This window comes from Onychomys torridus, chromosome 4 (assembly GCF_903995425.1).
Source record: "Onychomys torridus chromosome 4, mOncTor1.1, whole genome shotgun sequence".
Taxonomy (NCBI): domain Eukaryota; kingdom Metazoa; phylum Chordata; class Mammalia; order Rodentia; family Cricetidae; genus Onychomys; species Onychomys torridus.
The window spans coordinates 118177974-118201177 of NC_050446.1; the positions used below are offsets into that span (position 1 = coordinate 118177974).

General features: G+C 44.6%; 1 long non-coding RNA gene and 1 other non-coding gene across 2 annotated transcripts; both read left to right on the plus strand.

Moving 5' to 3' along the window:
- The first annotated feature begins 967 nt into the window (after window positions 1-967).
- On the plus strand, window positions 968-7053 carry LOC118581361. The gene is made up of 3 exons (XR_004944682.1): window positions 968-997; window positions 1883-2021; window positions 6665-7053. It is a non-coding gene; the product is annotated as an uncharacterized LOC118581361 (long non-coding RNA).
- LOC118583341 lies at window positions 1032-1138 on the plus strand. Its single transcript, XR_004944913.1, has one exon. It is a non-coding gene; the product is annotated as a U6 spliceosomal RNA (small nuclear RNA).
- Window positions 7054-23204: the final 16151 nt, after the last annotated feature.

Consider the following 23204-nt stretch of genomic DNA (forward strand, 5'->3'; position numbering starts at 1 on the left):
CCTCCTCCTCCTCCTCCCGTCTGTGGGTCCTCCCTGAGGGCCCCAGGAAAGGAAGGATGCAGGAAACCGAGGCGAGTGGACCGCGCCCCCCAGAGCAGGCCAGTCACCTGCCGAAGACTCCACCATCATAATACATTTGTGTCTCTTAATCTTGCAAAAGCGCCTTTTAGTTTAGATAAATGGCAGTATAGAGGTCTATTTAACCCTTTTCACAAGTAGTGCCAGGAAATACCCCTATCTGAAGCTGCTGGTTTCTGACTTTCCCCTCCTAAAGGGCTTCCAACAGCAGAAGGGGATAAACTACGATTTCTTAACCACATGGGCGCTTCCGCTAGCAAGCACCTCACTAAGGTATCCACATAGCTGTCCACCCTTCGGCCTCTTTTACAGAGGAAGAAAGGAAGGCTCCGAGAAGTGACCTTGCTCAAGGTGACTGGACTGCTAACTGGTGGGGCTGAGATTCAAGCTCAAGGCTAGCTGTATGCAAGACAGGACTGGCTGGTGACTTAGCAACCCTGTAAGCAGCAGCTCAAGCCATTTAAAGGAAGCGTGTATCTCAGCTCTGTGGACATGACTTTCCCAGATGAGAAGGGAGAGGTATCATTAGTGCAATCCTAGGTTACACCTTTACTCCAGGAGATGTAGCCAGGTAGGAGTCTGGAGACAGCCCTGTGTCTCAGTCTTTAGGTATCTTGAATGTTCTTTGGAACTTTATGTGAAGTTCCTTTGCACACCCATGCTTCTCTTGGAGAACCTTTTATCTTTTTTTAAAAAAGATTTATTTGTTTATTTTTTATGTGTATAGGTGTTTTTGTCTGCATGTGTATGTCTGTGTAGTATGTGCATGCCTGGTACCCTCAAATGCCAGAAGAGGGCGTCAGATCCCCTGGAACTGAAGTTACAGACAGTGTGAGCCACCATGTGGATTTGAACCCCAGTTCTCTGGAAGAACAGCCAGTGCTCTTAATTGCTGAGCCATCTCTTCACTCCCAGAATGGTATGTCTTAATTTACCTTTGAGAAGTGGACCCAGTGCTCACTTCAACAGCACATATACTAAAATTGGAACGATACAGAGATGATTAGCATGGTCCCTGTGCAAGGATGACACGCAAATTCATGAAGAATTCCATATTTTTAAAGAATTTTTTTTATAAAAGAGAAGTGGACCAGAAGACAGTAGATGAAAATACACTTGCTGAGCCAGGCGGTGGTGGCACATACCTTTAATCCCAGCACTCGGGGAGGCAGGAGGTGGATCTCTGTGAGTTCAAGGACAGCCTGGTCTACAGAGTGAGATCCAGGGAAGCCAGAACTACACAGAGAAACCCTGTCTAAGGAAAAAAAAAAAAAAAAAAAAAGCAAGCAAGCAAGCAAGAAAATACACTTGCTCACTTGCTGGCCTCTTAAGGAGCAGGAGAAATTCTGAGAAATATATCCTTGGGCAATGCCTGCAAATGTCACAGAGTGAATTTACATAAACCAATTTTACTGAGAACCACTCTCATGAGCTCTGTTGCTCACTTTGCTACTTTGGACTCCCATGTACATCACCTCACAGACTGTAAGTGTGTGTTAAAGAAATGGGTTTCTTCCTTCTAGTAGGCAAGCAAACTTCTGTGGCTTCCATTTTTCCCTTTTTGCCATGGCTGCCAGGAAGCTCGGAGCTGCATTTTTTAAGTCTCATCATTGCACTAGCCTCCCTGTTCAGGAAATTCTTTGTCATGTTCTATTTTTTTTTTCTTTTTTCTCTTTGGAGTGTCTTGTTCACAGTTTGATTTTGCAGAGAAGGATATACTAGTCAGAGTTCTCTAGGGGGACAGAACTGACAGAATGAATGTATGTTTCAAAGGGGTTTTTGTTCGCTTGCTCTCCATGGACAGGCTGGGCAGTCTGGTATGCTGTGCATACTGAAGAGCCCGGGAACCCAGGTGCTGCTTAGTCTACGAGGCTGGATGTTACAGCTGTTCTGACTTGGTGCCAAAGGGCTGAAAGACTCCTGGAGAGCCGCTGGTCTTTGTGGTGGGTATTGTGTTCCCTGAAATATTGTGTGTTCTCTGAAATAAACATATCTGGGGTCAGAGAACAGACAGCCACTAGAACAAAGCCAAAAATGGTGGCTAGAAAATGGGAAGAGTAAGCCATAACAGAAGTTGGGCGGTGGTGGTGCACACCTTTAATCCCAGCATTTGGGAGGCAGAGCTAGCAGATCTCTGAGTTCAAGGCCACTTTAGAAACAGCTAAGCGTGGTGATCCACGCCTTTAATCCCAGAAACCCAACCTTTAATCCCAGGGAGGGGGGGGGGGCAGAAAGAGAAAGGTATATAAGGCGTGAGGACCAGGAACTAGTAAAGTTAAGCATGTAGTTAGTTAAGCATCTGGTTGGTTAAGTGTTCAGGCTTTGGAGCAACACAGTTCAGCTGAGATTCATGTGGAGGAGGACTCAGAAGCTTCCAGCCTGAGGAAAAAGGATCACCTGAAGAACTAGAAAGGTGAGATGGCCGTGGCTTGTTCTGCTCCTCTGATCTTCCAGCATTCACCCCAATAACTAGCCCCGCGTTTGAGTTTTATTAACAAATACCTTTAAGATTCATGCTACAGGTCTTTATGTTAGAAGTCTAAAGAAGTTCTGACACCAGTGAAGGGTGGCAGTGGCAGCTGCAGCAGCAGCAGCAGCAGCAGCAGCAGCAGCAGCAGCAACAGCAGCAGCAGAGTGGAGGCACTCTCCAGCAGGGCACAAAGGCAGGCAGGCAAAAAGCAGCACTTTCTTTCCTTTAGATCTCTTTATACCAGGCCACCAACAGAAGGTGCTCGTGGAAGGGGAGGGGCAGTCTCTCTCCTGCAGTTGGTCCTTCTAGGAAATACCCTCTGTGCTAATCAGGGTTACTGCTGCTATGATGAAACACCATGACTAAAAGTAACTTGGGGAAGAAAAGATTCATTTAGAGTACATATCCTGAATTGCAGTTCAGGGAGGGAGGCCAAGATAGGAATTCACACCAGGTGGGAACGTGGAGGCAGGAGTTGATGCAAAGGTCATGGAGGAGGCTGAATGGCTTTCACCCCATGGCTTGCTAGGTCTGCTTTCTTATAAACTCTGTACCATCAGCCGGGGGTGGCCCCACCCACAATGGGCTAGGTCCTCCCATTAATTAAGGAATTTCCCTACAGCCCCATCCTCTGGAAGCGCTTTCTCATTGAGGTTCCCTTTCTTCTGAGACGACTATGGCTCTGTCAAGTTGACATAAAACTAGCCAGCACTCCTGCGCAGATACCACCAGAAGCCTGTCTCTTAGTTGATCCCAGACTCAATCAAACTGACAATCAAAATTGGTGTGTCTTGTGGAGAACAGTCAAATAATTGTGAATGTAAGGAAGCATAACCCCAGATGTTTAAAAAGGTAGAAAATCTGCCTCCTCCTAACGGATCTGATATTGGTGAAATTATTTAGGCCACTCCACATAGTTAAAAGGGAGGTTTATTTTGTGGGGTAACTTACAAATGAAGGGGTAGGTTGCAGGGTCTGGCAAAGGTATAGCGCAGTCCGGCGGTGTTCTCTGGAGAACTCTGCTCGGTCTACCTCCAGCATCCAGCGTCCCCGAACCAAGAGAGCCACCTCCTCCTGATCCTCGGTCTTCCGCTCCCTCCTCTGCCCCGCCTTGTGGGCGTGATCATTACTGAAGCCTCAATGGGGGTTGGAACTTCCAGGCCAATGCTGGGATGGCTATCCACTACATCTCCCCCTTTTGTCTAAATAAGAAAGTTCTAACCTAATACAAGACTATATACAAAGAGATGGTTATCAAATATTGTCCAGGAGTAATGAGGGATAATGACTTAGATAAGTTGGAATTACAATAAGTGCAAACAATATCAAGCAAAAAACACATAGTAAAATCCAGGGAAGTCTAGGGCATGGGTAGGTGGCATGTTACAAGGATCATTCCAAAAGGTGTACTATCCTAAAGAACCTGAGTCTAATACTTAATATATTCTATCTAAGATATTATATATGTGTAGTTAGAGTTTTCCTGCCTGGCCCAGAGTCAGGACAAATCTCTCTTACCCGCCAGTCCCACAGTTGCTCAGACCCAACCAAGAAAGCACACAGAAACTTACATTGTTTAGAAACTGTATGGCCGTGGCAGGCTTCTTGTTATCTACTTCTTCTATCTTAAATTAACCCATTTCTGTTAGTCTATACTTTGCCACATGGCTTGTGGCTTACCAGTGTCTTTACATGTTGCTTTTCATGGCAGCAGCTGGCGGAGTCTCTCTCCAGCCTTTTACTTCACAGAATTCTCTTCTCTCTTGTCCCGCCTATCCTTCCTGCCTGGCCACTGGCCAATCAGAACTTTATTTACACAGAGCGATATCCACAGCATATATGTATATATACTAAGTTGTAACTATAACTGTTAATCTCCAACCTCATCAAAGACCTGAGAAGGAATATAATAATACCTGAGAAATGGGAGAAGGACGCAAGCAACTTTCGGGAGTCTTGCAAGAGTAGACAGAGACAGCTAGCAGCCTGGACAGTCACCTAATGTTTCTCAGTATCGTTTGTGCATTCAAACTGGCTACAGGCCTAGAGTACCTGACAGACCATTTTCAGAAGCAGGAATTCTGAAAGACCATCTTACCCTGTCTTGGCAAAGTATGGTGGTCGCTTTCCTTGTATCCCGCTTGTCCAGAAAGGACAGCATTTGTACTGTCAGCAGTTGAGGCAAGGGCAGTTCTTTGCCCAGTAGGCCATTTTGTGCCCTAGACTTCCCTGGATTTTACTATGTGTGTTTTGCTTGACATTGTTTGCACTTATTGTAATTCCAACTTATCTAAGTCATTATCCCTCATTACTCCTGGACAATATTTGATAACCATCTCTTTGTATATAGTCTTGTATTAGGTTAGAACTTTCTTATTTAGACAAAAGGGGAGATGTAGTGGATAGCCATCCCAGCATTGGCCTGGAAGTGTCTTAGAAGCCCAACATTCTCTCGGGATCAAATTGGTGCTGCCAGGAGCAATTGTGTCTCACGTCAACAGAATTCTAAATTATTTAAATGCCATATTCTCTAGGTCCATGAAGTGTTTGAAGATTACCTGTCCATCTGGCCTATATGTTTATAAATCTGGATAACCTAACTAACATAATTATAGAGATGACAAGCATAGGTGACAATAACTCTGTAAGTCTCATCTACCTAAACAACCTAAGGACTAAGGCTTCCTATAAATAAGGCAAACAGTCTGTAAGCAATTGTACAGTAAAAGGACAATGACTTCAAATTGTGACAATACACAAAATATCTTTAACAGAGGTAGGAATGTATAGTGCAATATGCAATATGATAATAATCCTAAATATATATCAGTATACAGAATATCTTAAACAGAAGTAGAACATACATACAGTATGACAGACATAAATTCACATTTGTATCAATATACAAATATTTCAAATAAGAGTAAAAGTATGTGTACAATATAACAAACATAGTTCTGTATTTGTATCAATATACAAATTATCTTAAATAGGAATATAAAAAGTTTATATTTGTATCAACATATAAGAATTCATAACAGTGCAAAGGCTGCTATATTACTAAATTTGTTTACTAATGTATGTGATAGTCTACCATAATATCTTATACGTATCCATTCCATTTCTTCTTTTCCCTTTTTTTTTTTTGAGACATATTTTCTTTTCTTAAGGAGAGTACTGAGTTTAACCATTTATTCCACCCCCAACCCTAGAACCATTATCCATAACCCTGAGAAATATGAAACCTAAGGGATAAGGGGCGTCGTTTTCTTAGAATTGCTTCCTGCTGTTTAGGGGGCGATGGTATCTCTGTTGGGTATTGTGAGAAAGCTCAGATAGTTAAATCTCAGTTATACTAACTGTAGATTCTGCAGCAACTCTCAGAGTAATGGGTAAGATTGTCTGAAATTCTGGCAAGAAGTGTAGTATGATGATGATTACCATGGCATCATTCTGGATTGGGTAGAGTTGTTGTTGTTGTTGGGGCCCCATCTTCCTTCTTCTGGAGACTTCAGAGATTGCTATTGGAAAAAAACTTATTTTTTATTAGAATGGAAGGTTTGGATTTAAAGATGTCATGACATGTAAGAAAGGATTCCAAGAAATCAAGAATAAGCATGGAGAGAATTAGAATCTTGAAGATAATGGTCCCTTATAATTGGTTTCCTTCTGTCTCACACCAGAGGGCTCTTCTGATATGGGACTGAAGAATCTCTCAACCTTTTTTTTTTATCAATATGCTTGGGTTTAGAGAAGGAGTGAGCCAGTTCCATCTCCAAAGCCAGCTTGGTTTATAATTAAATTGGAACCACAACTATTCTAGATTGATAGAGATATAGATGTTAGACAGTGATATCTTACCCTGTATAGATTGGTACCAATAGATTCTTTCATCCGGATATCCAAGGCCTTATGATTTCTGGAAGATGGGTATTTCCATTATCCTGGAAAGACAAAAACAGAAGCCTACCCCAACCTTTGAACCTGAAGCAAAGCAGTCATGTTCAAACATGGATCCAGGCCCTCAGCTCAGGAGTGGTCCATGTGTACCAGCACCCTTACTTGGAGACTCAGTGGCAGAGCAGACACTAGTTTGCCTTTGTATCATTCTCTTAGCTGTTCATCTAGATCTCAGCTGCACAGAGCATCTAGCCCACACTCCACAACACTATTTGGAAAGACCACAACATGGTATTTTGCAACTCCTGTTGATGGATGCATGTGCTGCTTCAAGTCCTTTGTAATAAGAGAGAAAATCTTGGCGTCTTCTTCACATGGACGTGGAAATCACAGCATCATCTACATGGTAAGTTCCAGAAACAGCCTTGTGAGATCAAAGAATACATCTTTGTTAAAGCCCCCCAGTGTTTTCCCCACTCATCCCCTACCGGGGTGCGTGTCCTCTTGTATCGTGGACACACAGCAGGCTTGTGTGAGTTCTGTTACGCTCTGAGCCCCACGTTGTTGGACCAGGTTCTATGAGTGAATGTAACTTGGAGGGTACACTGCTCAGTTTGCTCCTAGGGATCCTCTCTTTCTGTGGGGATCTATAAAAGATGAAATCATACTTTTAGCATTTTCCTTTCCTCATTCTGTTTTCACTTTTCAACTATACAAAGAAAAAAGGAAAGAAAGGAAGAAAGGGAGAAAGAAAACAGCTCAGTGGACATTTGTATATTCATCACCAGCTGGGCAGTGGTGGTGCACGCCTTTATCCCAGCACTCAGGAGGCAGAGGCAGGTGGATCTCTGTGAGTTTGAGGCCAGCCTGGTCTACAGAGTGAGTTCCAGGAAAGGCGCAAAGCTGCACAGGGAAACCGTGTTTCGAAGAAGAAGAACAACAAAAACCCTTGTCCCTCTGCCATTCCTGTTTAACTGAGAGCAGGAGTGCTTGGAGCAAATGATAGATACTGTATTTCTTAAATGATAGATACTGTATTTCTTAAATGATAGAGACTGTGGCAGTTTGAACATCATTGGCCCCCATAATCTCACAGGGAGTGGCTCTATCAGGAGGTATAGACTTGTTGGAGGAAGTGTGCCAATGTGGGGGTGGGCTTTGAGGTTTCCTATGCTTAGGATACCATCCAGTTTTTCAGTCAATTTCCTGTTGCCTGCAAGATGTAGAACTCTCAGCTACTCTTCCAACATCTTGTCTGCCTGAATGCCACCATGCTCCCCACCATGATGATAATGGACTGAACTTCTGAAACTGTAAGCTACCACCTCAATTAAATGTTTCATTATAAGAGTTTCCATGGTCATGGTGTCTCTTCACAGCAATAAAAACCCTAAGACAAAAGTTGGTATCAGAGACTGGGGTATTGCTGTAATAGGCCTGACTATGTTTTTGTTTGGAGTAATATGAACTTTGGTGCTTTGAGTTAGGAAAGCAGTTGAAGGCTTTAAGCACTGCTTTTAATGGGCCATACTAGTAGAAGCATGGAAGACAGCTGTGCTGAGAATGATTTGAAATGTTGGGAGCTGGTTCAAGAGGTTTCAGAGGAGAAGAATTTCAGTATGTTTCCTAGAAATTGTTTTTGTGATATTTTTGGTGAAAAATGTGGCTGCTTTTTGTCCTTCTCTGAAAAGTTTACCTGAGGCTAAAGTGAAGAATTTTGGATTAATTCCCTTGGCAGAGGAAATCTCAAAACAGCCTAGTATAGACTCTGTTTTGTGGTTACTAGTGTTAACTCTAATGAAGATATACAATGAAAAGGAGCAAGCTGAGCAAGGAAAAATATTTTTTTTCCAGAGCTGAGGACTGAACCCAGGGCCTTGTGCTTGCTAGGCAAGCTCTCTACCCCTGAGCTAAATCCCAAACCCTGAGGAAAAATATTTGAGGAGAAAGGAGCACCTGAAGTGGAATAGAGTTAAGTCCTGTGTTCAAGGAGAAAAACAGATTAAGAAATGGAATAAAGGGAGTGGTGACCTCAGGGCAAGATCACACCCAGCTAAGTTTCCATCTTGTTAAAAAGAATTAAAGAAAAGCTTAGAGCCAGGTGTGGTGGTGCATGCCTTTAATGCCAGCATTTGGAAGGCAGAGGCTGGCAGATATCCGAGTTTGAGGCCACCCTAGTCTACAGAGCAAGTATCAATCAGGGCAGCCAAGCTGGTTAAAGACCGAAAGCTGGTGAAGATGCAATTGATCAAGACAGTCATGTTCCAGTCCCAGTATGCAGCAGAACTTGGCAGTTTTGGCCATGTGGTTCTGGGTTTAGAGTTAAGGATAGAAGAAAGGAGTTATGTAATAAAGCCACTGAGGCCAGGCATGTGTTGAAGTGTCCCTGAATGGAGGCCCAGAGAGGCCACTAGGTGAAGCTATGAAGTTGAAGCCTGGATTACCTTGGAGACCCCAAGATGTTAGAGATGCCAGAACCATGGGATATGTGCCGAGGACAACTGTTAATAGGGAGTGGAACCAGCCCAAGAGAAAAAGTAATTGGAGCTTTGAAGAGTGCTTTGACATCAGACACAAAGATGCTGAGTTTGGAGTTTGCCCAGCTGGTTTTCGGTCTTGCTTTTGGTCCAGTTTCCTCACTATGCTTCCTTCCTTACATTTTGGAATGGTAATATATCCTGTGCCATTATATGTTGGAAGTATGTGATCTGCTTTTTGATTTTGATTTTACAGGAGATTGCAGTTAAGAGATTTCATGAGTCTCAGAAGAGACTTTGGGCTTTGGAACAAGTTTGGGATGACTATAGACTATGGGGACTTTTGAAGTTGGACTAAATGCATTTGCATTATGATATTGTTATAAGTTTATGGGGGCCAGAGAATGGAATGTGGTAGTTTGATGTGTTAATGTTCAGCTCATATGGGTCCCTGGAAGAAAGAGAGTCATTTTAGGGTGATTTTAGCCTTTACAGCCACAGAAGAGTCGGCGTCTGGTGAACTGATTGAATGCAGCTTAGCAAAGACTGCTTTATTGTTATACAATCTACACCTTAGCAAGTCAATTTCTACATACCAAGACCTTATGTGAAGCTCCACAAAGGAGACAAATGCCAAGACAATTCTCAGCCATAGAACTTCTTAACTTGTTGGATTCCCTGCTCCCCCCTTCTGCAACCAAGTTTTGCATAGGCTTTGAACTTTTTTTTTTTTTTTTTTTAACATAGCATGGGCAAACTTTTTTTTGTTTTAAGATTTTATTTATTATATATATAGTATTCTGCCTGCATGTATGCCTGTAGGCCAGAAGAGGGCACCAGATCTCATTACAGATGGTTGTGAGCCACCATGTGGTTGCTGGGAATTGAACTCAGAACCTCTAGAAGAGCAGCCAGTGCTCTTAACTTCTGAACCATCTCTCTAGCCCTCAGCTTTGAATCTTTTAGGAAGCACTCAAATAAGATTTACATACTTTAAACAGAAGGTAGGGGACCCAAAAGGTAGCAGTCTCAAAAGGGGGATCAAAGCCAGATGCTAACTCAAACCAGCTTGAGAACTCCTGCTACAGTAGTTTGAATGTGATTGGACTCCATAAACTCATAGGGAGTGGCACTATTAGGGGGTGTGGCTTTGTTGGAGGAAGTGTGTCACTGTTGGGGTGGGCTTTAAGGTCTCCTGTCCTCAAGTTACTCCTAGTGTGATAGTTGACTTCCTGTTGCTCCAGTACTGTGTCTGCCTGCATGCTACCATGCTCCTTGCCATGATGATAATGAACTGAATCTCTGAACTGTAAGTGAGCCACCACAATTAAATGTTGTCCTTTATAAGCGTTGCCATGGTCATGGTGATTCTTCAAAGAAATAGGAAACCACCGGGCAGTGGTGGTGCACGCCTGTAATTCCAGCACTCTGGAGGCAGAGGCAGGTGGATCACAGGGATCTGCCTGCTTCTGTTTACTGTGTGCTGGGATTAAATACATGGGCCACCATGCCCTGCAAGTCCCTGCATTTTAATGAACTAGTTAGTCTAGACAACTAGAATTTAATTCCCACTCCTGGTCGGGTCTCTGGGCTGCACCTTTTTCTCCCACTACACTCACGGTGTCTTACTACTAATGAAGCCAGGCTCAGTCACGGTGGTGACATCTTCCTATGCTAGCCCATCATGCCCTCTCCAGCCCTCTCCTAGGAATCCACATCCTCTGCTGACAGCTTTGACAAAGTGGGTTATCAGAGGCTGGAAAATGATTTGCTAGCTTAGTCTTTTCACCTGCCTTCATCAGCTGACTTTGTTTGCTTGAATGTCATAGTTAGAGTTAATTTTTACACCTTCAAATGTCTAAAAGCTTTTTCATTTCTTTCTCAGTGAATTTCTGTGTTTCTGGGGGGCGGGGACCTTAACAATCATGGCATAGCATGGCAAGTTCTGTTACAAGGGCAAAGAAAGGGATGAAGGCCACCAGGGAGAAGCAAACTGAGGAAGACCCTGTGCTTATCTATGGGGAAAACACTTAATCTGTAAAAAGCATTTAATTTCTCAATAAATCTTTTTTGTTTGTTTGTTTTGGAGATGGGGGTCTCACTGTGTGTCCCTAACTGGTCTAGAACTCACTATATAGAACAGGCTGGCTTTGAACTCACAGATTCTGCACAGGCATGCCCAGACGCTTGTCTCCAAGTGATTCCAGAACCCATCAGGTTGACAGTATTAACCAACAGTCTTTTTTTAAAATTTATTTTTATTTATTTATTTATTTATTTATTTATTTATTTATTTTTGGTTTTTCAAGACAGAGTTTCTCTGTAGCTTTGGAGCCTGTCCTGGACTAGCTCTGTAGACCAGGCTGGCCTTGAACTCAGAGATCCACCTGCCTCTGCCTCCCGAGTGCTGGGATTACAGGCATGCACCACCACCGCCTGGCCTAACACAGTCTTTATCACACACTCCGTAGAGACTGATGTCCGATTGTGAGGTGCTGCCATGGCCTACCTGAATGGCATGTCATATGCAGGACAATCCTGTGTTCCCTTCCTTCAGATTCCATGAGATCTGAGTCCCAAGACTCACACCAGAAAAGATACAGTGAATGAACTGAGCTTCTAGGAAACGAATTTGGCAGGATCTAATGGGAGTCTTTTGAAGGTGTCTGACATCTGAAGTATTCATCCTTCAAATCATTGGTTAATTCCTGACTCAGCCTTATCTTAGACCAGTTGGAACCAAACCACAGGCCAGCCAGACTCCTAGATCAGCCACACTTGAGAGAGAGACAGAGACAGAGAGAGACAGAGAGAGACAGAGAGAGAGAGAGAGAGAGAGAGAGAGAGAGAGAGAGAGAGAGAGAGACTCTGTTCTAAGACACAGGCATACAACTTTACAACTTACTGGAAAGACAGTAAATATTAGGTCTCCTGACTGGAGCTGTCCCCATAAACCTGTGGAAGCTGCAAGCCTTTCTTTCCCAGTGTCACGGCACAATTTGTCCTCAAAGGTCTGGTCCTTGCTGTCCCCATGCTGTGGCCATCTGTCTTGGGTACTCTGATAGAAGGTCTGGGCATGTGCTGGGCTTGAATCCACAGGGAGCCCACAGGCTCTTCTGTCAGGGAAAGACTTCACAGACTGGAGAAGTGGACCACAAGACAGGGTGCCGTGCCCAAAGATCTCAGGGACTAATAGTTGATTCTTACCTTGGACTATAGGGAGTAAATGACAGACTTGCTTTGTGAGGTTCTGAGTCAGTCAGGAAAAAAACAAAACCCTGGGATGAAAGTTACAGCTAAACCAGGAAAAAGTTTCAAGCTAGGTCAGTGCCTGTGTTGAGCCCCCAGCTTCCGTCACAGGTCTGACATTAAACAGTAGCTATCGAATAGATAACTGTTGACTTAAATATAATTGGTTCAAAAGGAGTGTTAATGCCTTAGTAGTTTCTGATTTGGTATTTTAGGAAACTGTAAGGTACTTTGGCATCCTCCTTTTAAAAAGCGCTTTTGAGCAGGGTGTGGTGGTGCATGCCTTTAATACCAGCACTCAGGAGGCAGAGCTAGGTGGATGTCTGTGAGTTAGAGGCCAGCGTGGTCTACAAAGCGAGTTCCAGGACAGCCAGGGCTGTTCACAGAGAAACCCTGTCTTGAAAAAAAAACAAAAACCAAGCCAAACCAAACCCAAACCAACCAAACAAACAAAAACCCACAATAGGTTTTGTTTAGAGGCGAGTTTGGAAACTAAGTAGAAGGGCAGAAACCCCGAACCCATCATTTTGGTGGGTTCAGGGGCTCCCTAAATCCTCCCTACAATCTAGGTTAAGAACCAACAATCACAACACTATCTAGAAGGGTCCACAAGATGTCAGTGGTATGGTACTCCTTAAGAACTTGCTGCAGGATCTTTCTGGAATAAGCGCTCCAGCACCAGAGTGAAGGGAGGAGAGGTGCCCTCCTGCCCCCGCCCTGCCCCCACAAGCCAGGAAAGCTTCTTCAAAGGCCTTTGTCCTGGGTCCAGTCCAGTCTGCGTTTTTGAAGCAGAATAAGGTAGAAAATACCAATCATTAGATACGGATTCATTCATTCATTTATATAGAGCAGTGGACTGTTTGCCAAGCCCAACTTCACTTGCTCCTGGAACAGAAGGATAGGAAGAAATAGCTGAAACAATGGGCCAAGGCCCTTAACAACCTGCTGACGGCCACTGCGGTCTATAAAACCTTGCCTGCTTTACCTTGTGTTTTTAGGACATAAAATAAGAATACAAACTAGAGCGGGCATTGGAGCTTTTCCAGGGCGAGCCTCCCACCAGTGGCCTCTCCTCTTCCACTCTCATTGGTGCCGAGTGCTAATTCCAGAACGATTCCTGTAACATCCTCATTTCATGCCTTAAACCCACAAGGTGGAGTAGACAAACAAGCGAGATTGCCCAGGTTGTTCATGGTGACCAGCAAATTGTTTTTCAAAGCATGTGTTAAAGTTGACAGGTGTGAACTTTCGTGGCCAGGTTGTTAGGGCAATGGCCCATTGTTTCAGCTATTTCTCCAGGTCACTCTGTTCCAGGTAGCAAGTGAAGCCATGCTTAGAAGTGAGTAGTACAGTACACACACCATGTTAAGGAAATCACTAAATAAACCAATACATCAGGATGTAATAACCAGTTACTTCTACTTCAAACTGTCTTCTACTTAGTGGTATCTACTGTTCAGAACATCTACTACTTATAAATAAGTAAAACCAACAAATAGGAACTGCAATTATCCAAACCCTAAATCTCTAATGAATCTTAGGCATCTTGATTCCTTTAAGAAAAACAGGATTGAAAAAGTGGATGTTTCCAATTACTAGTAAGTGAAGAAGCCAAGGCCTAAGGAGACCCAGTGGTATCCAGTGTGGGGCAGAAAGGAGAACTGGACCAGAGCTCAGGCCCCTCCTCACTTTCCAGCCTCCTTTATCTTCACATCATGAGCCTCTTACCACTCTCCTGTCTCTGAGCCAGCAGGATGGAGTGTCTGAGGCACCTGTGGCCTTGCAGCTTGGACACTGCCTCTTACTGGCTTGGTGTTTGCATAGACTTCAGAGCGGAGGGAGCCAGTAGTCCTGACAGCATCCACATTCCTTTGTTGTACTGGAAATGAACATTGGGCTGTGACTTAAACACACCGAACTTGTCCCTAGCATGAGGGCACACTGTAAAAGTCTGCTGCTGGGTATCTCCTCTCTGTACCCTCACAAAGGCTGCAGGCAAGTCTACAATATTTCTGCCGCGTGGGATATTTTCTCGGGAATATCTAGGTCAGACTACAAAGTACTCCAAGGATACTTCCTCCAGGCTGGCTCCAGCTTGCTCTGAAGTGGGTGGAAGGGGTGTCACACTGCCCAGGAGCTCTTGCCACATTGGACAGGAGTATCATCTGGGAGCCACTCCATCTACATGCTCATGTGACCTGGGCGGGCAGTGTGTGCGTGTAAGCCTGCTCGAGCTCCAGCTAAGCCTGTGCCAGTGGTTCAGGGTCTATATGTGCGGTGTGTGTGTGTGTGTGTGTGTGTGTGTGTGTGTGTGTGTGTGTGTACACCCCACTGGCTCAGCTGTGAAGGCCCTGGAAATTCACTAAGTGAATGGATCCTGAGACACGAGTGTGAGGATTTCTTCTGGTGTCTGGGGAGATTGGCCCTTGGTGGATAGTCTACTTTGGAGCCCTGGTTTGTGTTGAGGCTAACTGGTTCTGGGAGGCAGCTCCTGCTTCTGGATGTGCGTGTCCTAAGAGAAGGTGCTTGGGAAGAGCAATGGAGAGTATGTGAAGGTCAGAAGAAGGGAGATTGTAACTTAAATGTTGCATTGGCTTCTCCAGGTCCACACCAAGGAGTTCTCTATCCACCCTGAAGATAAAGCAGTGGCTTCCACTGGGGACCACTTCCCTTTCAGAACATGGCCTGAATATAGACATTTGTGCTACCAATTTCACTTCAAAATAAGCTTAAAAGCACTTAAATTTAGTTGAGAAACATTGTACCAATGGTAATATTTTAATATTTAATGGTATTGGGAGGTAGTTGACTAAATATACCTATAAAATGCCCAGAATTAGAATGAGGTAGCTTGCATATAGATAGCTTGGCAAGTTAGAATGAAAATGGTAGGTGACATTTCATAACATTTAAAGAACAAAACCCTATGAATAGATGCATGCCTGTGTATGTTTTGGCATTGAATAGACACAGAAATGTGTTTGGGCTTTGAGGTTTATTTTTATTAAATTGTTTGAGACAGTTTCATTATAGCCTATGCTGGTCTTGAACTTGGGATCTTCCTGCCTCAGCCTCCTAGCTGCTGGGATTACAGGTATGTGCTTTTGTAAGATCCAGAAGGATGTGTGCTAAGCCACAGTGGTGCTCTCTGTAGAGCGGGAGGGAGGGGCAGGAGAGCACAGGCAAGCTTTCCCTTTCTGTGGGCACCCCGGCACCACCCCGCCACTTTCCAAGAACACTTTAAAATAACCAGTAAGAAAAGGAGGAATAGAGCAGAAACCTCACTGAAGTCCAGCCTGCTGCCCCACCCCCAGCAGATCCATCCTAGGGGTTCCTGGAGTGGCAGACTAGTTCCCAAGCTAGCAAGCATCATTTGAACCCCGTACTAGGTCTTCAAAACAATTCTCCAAAATCAGCAGAGTGGGTATTTCACCTTACAAGGGTCGGAGCAGAGACTCAAGACAGTACAGTGGCTTGCTCAGGGTCTCATAGGAAGTGGTAACTGTGAAGAGATTGGAAGGAACCATGCTCTTTCCAGCTTCCATTGCCCAGTCTTTCTGCTGCCTCCCCGAGGTAGTTAGAGCAGATTCTGCAGGAGCTTTAAGAACCACTGGCCCCATCCTCACCCAGTTGGGGGCTCGTCAACATCTTCTTCCAGCATCTCTCTGATGCAGTGTGTATCTTCAGACACCCATTCCTTTCCGAAGGACGAATGTTTCAGGAGTTTGAAATTCCAGTGGACACAGGCACTTTCAGCTCCACAGGCAGCCTCACTTTCCTGGGCCTCACCTGGGTCCTAGATAAACATGTCTAACTCCTTGAAGTTATGGTGTGTGTGTGTGTGTGTGTGTGTGTGTGTGTGTGTGTGTGTGTGTGAAGGTACAGTTGAAGGTGATTTGAGGTCTACAAATTGAACCACTACCTTGGTTTAATTTTGGTAGGTCCTGTGTCTAGGAACTTAAAACATTTCTTCTAGATTTTCTAATTTTTATTTATTTTTTATTTTTATCCCCTGGAGCTGGGGACCGAACCCAGGGCCTTGTGCTTGCTAGGCAAGTGCTCTACCACTGAGCTAAATCCCCAACCCTTGCTATGGATTTTAGAATGGCAAATAAAGCCAATTAAGACTAAAACTGAAACAAGAGTGGCAAGTCAGACCCAAAAGACGAGAAAGGACATGGTACAGAAAAGAGTGTTTGCAGAGACGGTGTGGAATGTGGGGGCCCAAGGGCTAGTAGAGCAGGACAGGGGTCAGACAGGCCTGCAGACCAGCATAGGAAATGGACACAGAACAGGTCTCCACCCACCCACTCTGAGAAGAGAGGCAAAACTCTCATGTGAAACCTTTTCCCTCACCAAGCAGAATTAGATGTGTAGATAGCTAGACTTTTACTTTTGATTTTACCAAATTAACAGGGCTGTTCATCTCAGAGTTCAACCAGCAATGCATGAATGGGCCTGCTACTGACTGCCCACCCACTTCTCCATCTCCATCTGATAATACTGTACTGGTGGGTGAGAGAGATTTGTCCTGACTGTGGGCCATCAAACTGTGAGACTTCTGAAAATCTAATGGGTTGAAAATGGTCTTCAGCACACTGTTAATAAATATTTATCTCCCCAGGAGGTAGTGGTACACACCTTTAATCCCAACACTCAGGAGGCTGGGGCAGGCAGATCCCTGTGAGTTTGAGGCCAGCCTGGTCTACAGAGTTAGTTCTAGGACAGGCAGAGCTACACAAAGAAACCCTGTCTTGAAAAACCAATCAATCAATCAATCAATCAAATAATAAAAAAACTCTAAAAGACTGAAGCTTGGAGAAGAACCTACAGCCACCACTTTAGTAAGCCAGCAGAATCCCTAACCATACTCTAGATACTTGTCTTTATACTCAGATAAATGTAGTCTTCACTTCTCATCAAGAAAACTTCTCTTTGCAACAGACAGAGAGAATGACTGAAAAATACAACCAATCAAAATGCAGAGTTGTGGAACCCGGTCCCAATGGATACATCTACATAACAACTCCTGCACCTAAGGCTCAGGGGACATTGTGGGAGTGGGGGCCGAAAGACTGTAAGAACCAGAGGATCAGGGAGTTTCCGTGAGACTGTTCCTAGTAATGTCAGAAGCTACACCCAGTCTCACCAACATGACCCAAATATGAGCTGAAGAAGACAACAACAGACATGCCAAAGTGGATGAGGGAAAGCTCTTAACACCATACAAAGAGTTATGGGCTGCCAGGTATTGGTGAAGAGACTGAAAGAGGGCAAGGAAGGATATATGGGAAAGTTAGGAGGGAGAAGAGGGAAGGGAGAAATGATGCAATACTACTTTAATCTAAAAAAAGATTGAAGTTAAGCATCTCTTTTCCTCTGAGGTGAGCATCTTTTTCTATGCTTCAGAGCCATCTGGAACCTTTTCTGTGGACTGCTTCTGTCTCTTACTGATGTTCTCCTCTGCTGCTGCAGTTCTCAACTGGGCTTTGTGGCTTGCTCAGGGGTCTCATAAACTATAGTGATAAAAGACATCTTGCCCTAACCTAAGTTTATTCTTGTTTTATTTTGTTTTTTCCTGGTTTTTCGAGTCAGGGTTTCTCTGTGTAGTTTTGGAGCCTATCCTGGAGCTCACCCTGTAGACCAGGTTGGTCTCCAACTCACAGAGATCCACCTGCCTCTGCCTCTTGAGTGCTGGGATTAAAGGCATGAGTCACCGCCACCGGGCTAGGTTTATTCTTATTACTCGTGCGTGCGCGCGCGCGCGCGCGCGCGCGCGCGTGTGTGTGTGTGTGTGTGTGTGTGTGTGTGTGTGTGTGTGTGTGTGTATGTGTGTTCCAGAACAAACTTGGGTTGTCAGGCATTGTGGCAAGAGCCTTTACCCAATGAGCCATCTTGCTGGCCTAAAGGTTTGTTGATGTTGTTACTTGTTTTGTATTTTTAGATTCTGAAACTACATTAGGTTTACATAATGAAGAAACGTTCAAATATATATTTTCACGTACTTTTACAGGCTGAACACATTCCTGCAACTGGTATCAGATCAAGAAATGGTTATTTAGCCGGGCAGTGGTGGGCGCATGCTTTTAATCCCAGCACTTGGGAGGCAGAGGCAGGTGGATCTCTGTGAGGTCGAGGCCAGCCTGGTCTACAGAGTGAGTTCCAGGAAAGGCACAACAGAGAAACCCTGTCTTGAAACCCCCCTCCCCCCAAAAAAAACCCAAAAAACCCAACCAACCAACCAACAAACAAAAACCCCAAACAAAATGGATATCTGAGGAACTTCAGAAATCCCTTTCAAAAGTCCTTGGCCTCATCATAAACTTTTCCCAGGAGCTTTACTAATTGATCCCATTTTTCCACTTAAACCTTCCTGATGTTGTCACACATTTAAACTGCAAAATCCAAATGACAGAGGCCAGCTTACCTGGGGTCTTTCAAGCTTTGAAAGCCTTAAAGAGAAGCTGAGAAGCTGTCACCCTGCGCCCTCTGTTGGCAAGAAGTAGCTACTAGGAAATGGTCTCACTGCTAGTGGGGGTTCGTTAGAATCCAGCTCAGGCTGGGGCCGATTTACCAGGAACCAGGAGAGGGGAACTGAGTCAGGTCGTTCACAATGCATCACCATAGTAGTCCTTTCACTCCCTCTTCTGTTCCCCAACATCCGAGGAAAGCAACTGACTAAATAACAGTGTACAACAGCTTTAGGAGCCTACACAGAGGGCAGAAAGAGCAGCCAATCCCTACCCACCTGACCCTTGCCTATCCCTGCCAACAAGAGCATGTGCTGAAAAGCCCTATTGCTCAGCTCAAAGGCTGAAGGGATCCGCTCTCATTAGCTGTAGTTCTAAAATGCCAATAAACAGCTGGAAGTCTTTGCTGAGATGACTGATGGATGGCTCCACAAACTTGCTCATTCATTCAATACAGTGGCAGGCCTGTGCAAGACATGGGAATGTAGTGAGCACCAAGTGCCATTGGAGCTCCAGTACAAGGGCATCTAAACTATACAGGTACATGTGGGATGGCAGGGGCTGAGTGGAGAAAATGTACCAGGTGTTTCTTGTCATCCAGAAACTCAGAATACGCAGACAAGGAAAGACATGTTGGGTATCCCAGTTATTTTTATTTTTTTGTCAACTTGACTTAAATTAAGAGTTTTCTAGGAAGAGGAACCTCAATCGAGAAAATGCCTCTATCAGATTGCCTCTAGGCAAGCCTGTGAGACATTGTCTTGATTGATGATTAACTGGGAAGGGTCCAGGCCATTGCCAGTGCCATTCCTGGGCAAGCTGTCCTCGGTGTATAAGCAAACTGTGCAAGTCAGAAGGATCAAGCCTGTAAGCAATCTTCCTCCGTGGTCTGTTTCTGTTCTTTCTGCCTCCTGATCTGAGCTCCTCTTTCCCTCAGTAAACAGGGACCTAGAATACGTAAGCCAAATAAACCCTTTCTTCCCCAAGTCGGTTTGGATCATGGTGCTTTCATGACTGACAGGAATCTAACCGAGACACTGGGTAAAAGCCTAGAGGGAAACTGAAAGAGTGGGACCCTGAATCCCTGAGTGGTGTCACAGGAGTACTGGAGCTGGGGAGGGGCCTGGAGCTGGCAAGCGACATAGGGAAGGTCACACCCATTTAGGGTAAGTTCTGAAAGTCATTGTAGCATGAATCTTTCCCCCCACACCCCATACAGGGTTTCTCTGTGTAGCTTTGCACCTTTCCTGGAACTCACTCTGTAGACCAGGCTGGCCTCGACCTCACAGAGATCCACCTGCCTCTGCCTCCCGAGTGCTGGGGTTAAAGGCATGTGCCACCACCTCCTGGCTCCCATCCCCATTTTTAGCCTTTAAAAGCTTTTTTTCTTTACATTTTCATTTCATTGGCTACATCTTTTAGGGGGTTTAACTATGAGCCTGGCTTGTAGCACAAATCTTAAATGCCTCAGTGCCAGCTACTGGTGTAAATTCTGAAAGATCAGAGAAACAGAACAAGCCACATCCAACCTCACCTCGCCAGTTCCTCAGCTGATCTTGTTTCCTCAAACTGGAAGCCTCTGTGTTGTCCTCATCTAAATGAATCTCAGCTGAACTGCTGCTAAAAGCCTAAAAGCTTAACAAGCCTCTAGGTCCTGGACCTCGTGCCTTATATACCTTTCTGTTTCCTGCGGTCAATTCCTGGGATTAAAGGCTGTTTCCTGGGATGCCTGGCTGTTTCCAGTGTGGCTTTGAACTCAGAGATCCAGATGGATCTCTGCCTCTGGAAAGCTAGGATTAAAGGTGTGTGTGCCACCATTTTCTGGACTCCATGTCTTATCTAGTGGCTGTTCTGTTCTCTGACCCCAGATAAGGGTCACAATATATTGGGGGACACAATATCATCACAGGTCATTGTAGCAGGAATCTTAACAGTTCTTATTAACAAGAATCAAACCTGAGGCCAGTTATTGGGGTGAATGCTGGAAGATCAGAGAGACAGAACAAGCCACAGCTACCTCACCTTGCCAGTTCCTCAGCTGGTCTTGTTTCCTCAGACTGCAAGCTTCTGAGTTCTCATCCAGAATGAATCTCAGCTGAACTGTGGTTGCTCCAAAGCCTAAAAGCTTAACCAGTCAAAATGCTGAGCCAGCCAAATGCTTCTAGTTTCTGGTCTTCACGCCTTATATAATCTCTTTCTGCCCCCACTCCCTGGGATTAAAGGCATGTGTCTCCAGGCCTGGTTGTTTCCAATGTGGCCTGGATCTCACAGAGATCCACCTGGTTCTGCCTCCCAAGTGCCAGGATTAAAGGCATGTGCTACCACTGCCTATCCTCATGTTTAATATTGTGGCTGTCCTGTTCTCTGACTCCAGATAAGTTTATTTCGGGTAACACACAATATTTTGGGGAACACAATTCCACCACAGGTCATGGTCCAAGTCTTTGTTAGGATGCCCAGATCAAATCAGAAGGACCGACTCCATCTATCTTGACTGGTGTTCTACATACCAGATACCCATTGATTAGCACACAGAACGTATCCTTTCGGTGGCTGATTTTTGCTTTCACCTGGAGTTCCAATTCTCTATGGTCCAAGTCAACCTTTCAAGCCTGGTCCTCCTGGATTCCCTCAGTGAACTGGGTCACCTTCTGGCTTCAACTAGCCCGGAGTCTGCCCAGCACCCCGAAAGGCTAGTCTCTCCAGAACTCACTCCATCCTGTAGCCCTTCTTCCTCCTATACTATCTTCTCACCTGCTTTCTCAGGTGATTACAAACTACTAACTGGCACATTGCCATCTTGAGAATAATTCATGACATTCTGGCCAAAGTCCAGGCTGGGCTGGCCTTGCCACAACTGGTCTCTTTTCTCCCTTTTCCTTGACCCAGGCAGGCTTGCCTTTTGAGCCTCAGGAATACCTCTCCAAAGCTCTGCCGAAGCAGGCTGGGTCCCTTTCTACTACGCACAAAGCACACCATGCTTCTGGTTCTGTGGCTCTCTGAGGAGTCTACCAGCTTACTTCTCAAGGGCTTTTGCACAGCAGTGGGCAAGCCTAAGGAGTAACTAAGAGGCACCCTGCCAGGCTGTGCAAACCCAACACAGCTCTCTTTGTCCTTCCAGTTCTCCCAAAGGATCACTATGCACCCATTCCCCCCCGCCACACTACTCTGGTGACAGGAAATGTTTTCAAATAGTTGTGAAGGTTAAAGACATTTAAATTGCCACACTGAACATTTTAGCATGTTTGGCCAGTAATTACTGAGTTCGAGGTTTGTACAACACAAGAGTTTAGGCCCTGGGGATGCATACCTTCAACTCTAAATTACCTCTTCCTCTTTTATTTTTGGCATCAACTGAACTCAGTGGTGTTCCACCACTGAGCGATCTTCCCAGCCCAAGATACCATTTTAAAGACTGATCATTTATTGGAGGTGTAATTAAGAAAAAAAATGTAGGGAAATGTGCACCCAAGACTTAATTAACAAGTAGTGAAAAGACAAGAGACCAAGTCTTTGTCCTCAGCATAGCTTCTATGTGAGCAATAGTAAATTTCTATAGTAAAAGTACACTGAAGTGTCATAGAGGTTATTTTATTTTATTTAAATATTTTTTTTTCATAGAGGTTATTAAAGGAAGACGGAAGAGTGAAAAAGGCTTTGGGAGTGAAGGAGACTGTTGGAGTAGTTATGGAGGCCTCTCTGGGAAAGGGTTTGAACACAGACCTGGATGATGAAATGAACTGTGGGTAAACAATAGTCTAGTGGAAGCACTTGGGCAGATTTGAGAGACATGCCCGGTGAGTTCAGGCCACACAAGGCGAGGACAACTGGAACAGGTTCCTGGATCTGGGCAGTCAACTTCCTCAAGCACTGTCTGGCATAGTTACGTGCATGGGGTGCTGGAGTGGGGAGGTTAAAAACGCAACAGCTCAGGAGAGAGGGTGTAGCCACACTGTTCCTTACTTTCCACCTACCCCCAGGCAGAGTAAGGACCCATATTCCCAGAAAGTGTCTAACTTCATGGGGTTGTGCTTACACAAGAAGATGTGTACTTACTATCATACTAGGTGAAAATAAGGTAAATCGAGGTCATCAGAATTGTACTGAGCATCTACTAACTCTCAAGGATTGTGCTCTGCTCTACAGGGATTCCTTAGTGACCCAGAGATCATCTTTCCTTGGGATTTGCAGAGATTTTACCAAACCATACTTTGAAATGTTAGCTTAAAAACACATATTTGGTCTTGATGCAATGTCCGAGGAAGAAACTCAATTTTCCTTTATTATTTATTATTATTTCCAGCTGTTGAGGAGAATGGCTGTGGATAAACAGGCTTGTAACACATTTTGGAATAAAAAACAATCTTTTGTTTATTGTTCTTACATGTTAGTGATGTATGTGTATGGTCACACAGGTAAAGAAAGGGTCCAACCTGATGGTGTTAGTTCTCACTTTTCACCTTTACATGGCCGCCAGGGACCAGGCTGAGGTCATCAGGTTCTGTGGCATGTCCTTTATCCACTGAACTATCTTCCTAACCTAACTTGCTAGCACTATGT